Below are 6,000 nucleotides of genomic sequence, written 5' to 3'. Positions count from 1 at the left end.
AGACATTTGAACATCACACACACACACACACACACACACACACACACATTGTTTTGATGAAGGCTGGAAGGCTAATTATTTCTGAGCCTTTTAGGAAGTCTGTATAATATCAATAGAGGACTAAGTGAGCAAAGAAGTCAGTAGGCACATACTCTTGTTCTTAATTCCTGGCTGGCTTTCTTGTCTGCGGGTTAGAGGGTAAAGACGTTACGCGAGGAAGAAGACACAGAGGCGGAGGTCCCACGTGGGTGCACTTTAAATGGGGGAGGGGTAACAACAAACAGGAAAAGGTGTGCAGAGACAACAGGAGAGGTGGGGAAAGAAGGGGAAGGGGAGAGTGCTTGGCGGCTCTCACTTTTTAACGGGGAATACAAAGGCTTCTGGGAATATGTCCATGTCCAGGAGAACGCTGGGAACTGTAGTTCCACAAAGGAACAACACATACGACAAACACGACAGACTCAACAATATAATACAGTGAGAAAATCTGCTACATTCATAAAGTAAAAAAAGGTCCCATCTACAATAACAGCAAGAATAACACAGATACTGCCTTATAGTCTTTAAAACATCCAGACACAGGAAAAAGTCATTTATACACAGAGAAGAATAGACTTGAACTACTTAAGCAAGTATGTGGATTGTATGCGTGTGTACATGTTTGTGTGTGTGTGAAAGCCAAAGTCTTTCTGTGTTGCTCTATACTTGAGTTTTCGACACGAGGTCACTCATTAAACCCGGAGCTCACTGACTGACAAGACTGGCTGCCAGCAGGCTCCAAGGGTCTTCCCATCTTTGCCTTTCCAGCTCTAACAGAACAGGCATGTGTCATCGTGCCCAGCTTTTTATTTGGGTGCTGGAGATTCAAACTCAGGTCCCTATTCTTACATGCCCTTAGCCCAAGACTTTTAATAAATCATTATAAATATAGCCAAAGAACTAATATATATATATATGAAAGTACAAGAACAATGTCCAACAAAAAGTATAAAATAATCAAATGCTACTTGAGGTCCTGTCTATGATAAATCAAATAGAAACCACAAAAGAGAAAAGTCAGACAATGTAAATTAAAAGTTCACTGAGGACCTCAATAGCATATTTGAGTAAGAGAAGAAAAAAGTCAGTAAACTTGATGATATGTCTATTGCTATCCAGCCGAAAGAACAGAAATAGAGAAAAATTAAGTATGCTAATTTATGCATAATACAAGACTCAGAGGTAGAAGAAAATGAAGGGTAGAAAAAAAATCTGATAATGGCCCGATACTCCCCAAATCCAATGAAAACCATCAATTCTAAGAAACTCAGCAAACTTCAAAGAGAATCTCTGATGAGTTCTAAAGGATCTCTGGAAAAAAACAAGTAAAAGGCACTGTATTAGAACAGGACATCATCAATCAAGGTAACATGACCCGTGATTAGAAACCACAGGGGCAGAAGGCAATGGGAGGCCATTTTCAAAGCACCAGAAAAAAGCATTAACCAGTGTTTCTAAAAATAGCAAAACTGCTCCCTGAAACTGAAGGACTGAAGACATTTGGACAAAAGTTCTGTTTGCTTGTTTTGGTAGTAGAACTTCCAATAATAAATAAATAAATAATATAATAGGTAAAAATGAAGGATACTATTCAATAACTCAGTAACACAACAAGCATTATAGACTGCAGAGCCAACATTTGCGACAGTAAATGCAGTTATCAGGAAAGAAGATAACGGCTGTCGGTGCAGGCCCACAATCCCATATACTCAGGATTTTAACTAGGTCCCACTAGCCATGAAGTACACATACAGGCCAACTTAGCATCAGTCTTGCTAACCAGAGAATCTTGAAATAAACACTGGCTCCCATAGCTCACTGTATATAAATTTCGTAAATCCTTCTGTAGTCAATGGACCTACAATTGGGAATTCTAGATTGTAGGCTTCAATTTTGCCATAAACTGCTCTAGACTTATTTATATCCATTAGTTCTTCCAGCAATTGAGCAAGAAAATACAGTTTTCTAAAAAAAATCCTTGCCAATATTTAAAATGATTGTTACTTTTTTATTTCATTTTTACTTATTAACTGCAAAATAATAATTAATTTGTTTGTATTTTCACAAAATCAAGTATGAGTAATGCTCCATTCACTAATTAGCCACTAGGTCACCTTTGTGAACCTTCTACCCAATCGACCCAACTTCTATTGAATCATATAAAGAATTTCTCTTTAGAAATCAGGAAGTACCCTGAGTAGTGACCAAGAGAATCAGGAACCCTGTGGTTATGTCAGCACATTCTGGCCAAGTGTCAGAACCATTCTAGAATGGAATCTTTGAAACATTCGGTTGCCATGACAGGTGTCAACATTTCCAAGAAATCTTGCTGATAACTAATCAAAGTACTTTACCTTCGTGTAACAGGATTTCTCTTCACTGCTTTGTGTCATCAGAAATTACAGAGAAATTGTAGACAAGTAAGTGGTAGTTTCATTATGTCTGTATGCAGTCAAAGGCCGGCTTTTCCTGTTTCTCCTTCTCCCGGTTTGTACTTGCTGTTATTGTTGTTCTATTAAAAGAAAAAAAACTACAGATAAGTTAGGAATTACTTCGCCAGAGACTCATGGCAGAAAAGTCTCACAGTCTGCAGTGTAGAAGCTGGAAACCCAGGAACTCAATGGCACAGAGTGGTGTTTGAGATCCTGAGAGCCGGAGAACTGAGAACATTGCAGTCAGTTCTAAAGGTGTGAGATCAAGAGCGTTAGGGGTAGGAGAAAATGAGTGTCCTGGCTAAACCGCCAGACAGAAAACAAACTGAGCACTTGGTGGTTGCTGGACTCTCTGCAGTCCTCAACAGACTGGGTGATGCCTGCCCACACTAGCAACAGGGGCCTGCTTGCTACAGTTCACCAACTGAAATGGCAGTCTCTGGGTGATGCCCGCCCACACTAGCAACAGCTGCCTACTTGCTACAGTTCACCAACTGAAATGGCAGTCTCTGGCTTCCAGAGACACTCTCACCGGCGTGCCTAGCTGAGACTCCAATAACTAAGGGAAGTTGGCACACAAAGTCCACCATTAAAAAATCTACTTCTCTTCTGTCTTAGATCATTTATCTTCTTTCTACTTTGCACACATTGGGGGCCCTTGGGTTGACTTGTAACCTCACCAGCTATCATCAGGTGCCCCCCAGAAAAAAATGTCTTCCCTAAACAGTTACATTCTAAAATTTTATTTCTCTTTAGAAAACATTTTTCCCTCACTAATGCTAGATTTCAGTAAATTCATCAGGTAGCAGCAAACTCAAGAGGCTAGATAATTTGATAAAAGAGCTTAAATATGGTAATACATCAGGAATGGCGGTACACCACTAGGCATGGCGGTACACTAGGCATGGCGGTACACTAGGTATGGCGATACATGCCTGCACTTGGGAAGCTGAGACAAAAGGGTCACAAGTTCGGTGCCAGTGTAAGCTGACAGAGAGACCCACTTTCAAAAACATGAAGGAAAATATAGGTCATCATTTATTCAAATAAACCACACATAAATATAGGATAGTAAAACTTATATCATGGAGTAAATTCTAGAACTTTCCTAGAACTTCATGTGGGAATTTTGAGGAAGAAAATTCCACTAAAGCAAAGCCTTGACCTATCACTAATTTCCTTTCGTGAAACATGGAATATTTAGAAAGAAAAATATGCATGTTTTCCTGTTATGTGAAGTATCTGTGGATTTGAGAGTGAAATGACATGTCAGAAATGAGACTTTATCCACACCGAGGTCCATGGCTACTGCATGCAAATGATGCCTTTGTCTCAAGTGATGGGAACAGTGAGGAAAAGATGTCAACCTTAGAGAATGGATGAAATGTACTCATGGTTCGATGACAGACTAATGGGAATCTAGTGACACTGGGCTAAACAGAAAACCACGGACAAGTTACTGAGACAGAGAATGGGCAACGGAAGGTCAATTCTACAGTCATTCTAGGGCTGTCAGCAAACTAAGAGAGGAAAGCTCAAGGTTCTGGAATAAGTCTAGCCACCCATCAGTGGATGGACAGCATTGTTCAGTCATAAAGAATTATGTCATTCACAGAACAGTCTGTAGGACTAGCAAGCATCATGTGGAGCAAAGCAGGGCAGATTCAGAAGACAAATATCCCACGTGCTCTCTCGGGAGCAGAATCTGGACTTTAAGACATAAAAGAGAGGGGACAATTGCAAAGAGAAAGACTAGCTTCAGGAGAGGCAGAAGAGAGAGGGCACCATGCGGTGAAGATAATGAAAACATGTTGTACATATGCATAGACCACCGTAATGAAACCCCTTATTCGGTACAATTGAGATATGCTGATCAAAAGTAAACTATCAAATGCACATATTTACTTCTGGTCTGAGGTGATCCTCCATGAGGCAAAGCATTTGATGCATGAGTGCCCCACCTTCACTGCAAATGTGAAATGCCCTTAGAAAGAGAAAATGCAGGATAGAAACAGAGACTCCACTAAAAAAGGAGAAGTAACAAATGCCAAATAAATAACTGGGAACATATTGTTAAAGAGTAAGTAAGCAAGATCTTTACATTTAATGAATGGATTTTATCTGTGTAAAGTGAGCTAAAATCTGCCTTGAATGATCGATCACAAATTTCACTGTCCCTCTAGAGACCTTAAAACCATCAGCGGTGACCTATATCCTCTTAAAGTTACATTCTAAAAGATAAATAATTCTTTGAAATCCAGGGCAAAGTTCTACACAGAAGGAAGGAAAAAGTGAGTCAACCTTTGCATCTTCCCCAGCAGAGCTAGGTGACAATGGAGCAACATCTAAGAAAACCTCATGGAAAACACAGTAGCCCAAGAGTGTCATCAACAGCCAATGCCTTATTCAGTAAAGTGTAGCAAACAGTTGTAAACATGAGAAGAATGCAAGGGATGTAATTATCAGGAGCTCTTCAATAAATGAATAGAAAATGAATTTTGACCCAGCAAGAAACAACCAGAGAAAGCCTGGTTCTGTACTAGGGTTTACTCAAATACAGAGCTAAAGCACAGAAAAAGACAATAGTACCATCAGCAAAATGTGTGCAAATGTTACATAGTGATTGCTTCATGCTAATACTTAGAGATGATTATTAATCAAGTAATACAATACAAACACAAAGGCATAGAGATTTTATTAAGTAACAGTCAAATAGTTTATGAGGAGTGAGAAAGGGGAGAAAATAGAAGTGGGAAAATTTTATATTTCTCCTACTTGGGAAGTAACAAGTTCCATCTAAAGTTTAAAGAATAAAAAGTAACTCAATCATTATTTCAAAAATATAGAGCCTTCATATTAAAAAGTAAATGAACACTGTGAGTTGGCCTCTGTCCCTTCTCTGCCTGTCTGCCTATCTGTCTCAGTGTCTCTCTGTCTCAATGTCTGTCTGCCTGCCTGTCTCTTTCTCTCTCTCTGTCTCTCTGTCTCTCTCTTGCTCACACACACACACACACACACACACACACACACACACACACACACACAATGTGAAAATGTAATAAAAGATTTGAAAACAACAACAAAACCTAACTTAAACTGTGGCAACATTCCCCTGAGTTGATAAATTGTGGGAGTGATTTCTTATTAATAAAGAAACTGCCTAGGCCCCTTGATAGGCCAACCCTTAAGTGGGTGGAGTAAACAGAACAGAGGGCTGGGAGAAAGAAGCTGAGTCAGTGAGTCGCCATGATTGTCCCATTCCAGGCAGATGCAGGTTAAGATCATTCCTGGTAAGCCAGCTCGTGAGCTACATGGATATTAGAAATGGGCTAGTCCAGGTGTGAGAGTTAGCAGAGAAAAGGCTAGATGTAATGGGCCAAGCGGTGTTTAAAAGAATACAGTTTCCGTGTAATTATTTCGGGGCATAAGCTAAGCTAGCCATGGTGCCGGGGACACAGCCCCGCCGCTCTTATTTCAACAGAGTGGCGCCGCTCTGCCGCTCTTATTTCAACAATAAATGGTTATGGAT

General features: G+C 40.0%; 1 protein-coding gene across 1 annotated transcript in view; it reads left to right on the top strand.

Moving 5' to 3' along the window:
- The first annotated feature begins 2,320 nt into the window (after positions 1–2,320).
- The window catches only part of Mroh9 (maestro heat like repeat family member 9), a 64,377-nt gene continuing 60,697 nt past the window's right edge, over positions 2,321–6,000 (top strand). Inside the window, exon 1 of the mRNA XM_005363979.2 lies at positions 2,321–2,459. The gene's annotated coding sequence lies outside the window, so the exon portion shown is untranslated. The remainder of the gene's footprint in view (positions 2,460–6,000) is intronic.

Source organism: Microtus ochrogaster (genome assembly GCF_000317375.1).
Source record: "Microtus ochrogaster isolate Prairie Vole_2 chromosome 6 unlocalized genomic scaffold, MicOch1.0 chr6_random_2, whole genome shotgun sequence".
Lineage (NCBI taxonomy): Eukaryota > Metazoa > Chordata > Mammalia > Rodentia > Cricetidae > Microtus > Microtus ochrogaster.
This window is presented reverse-complemented; position numbering and strand designations above follow the sequence as displayed.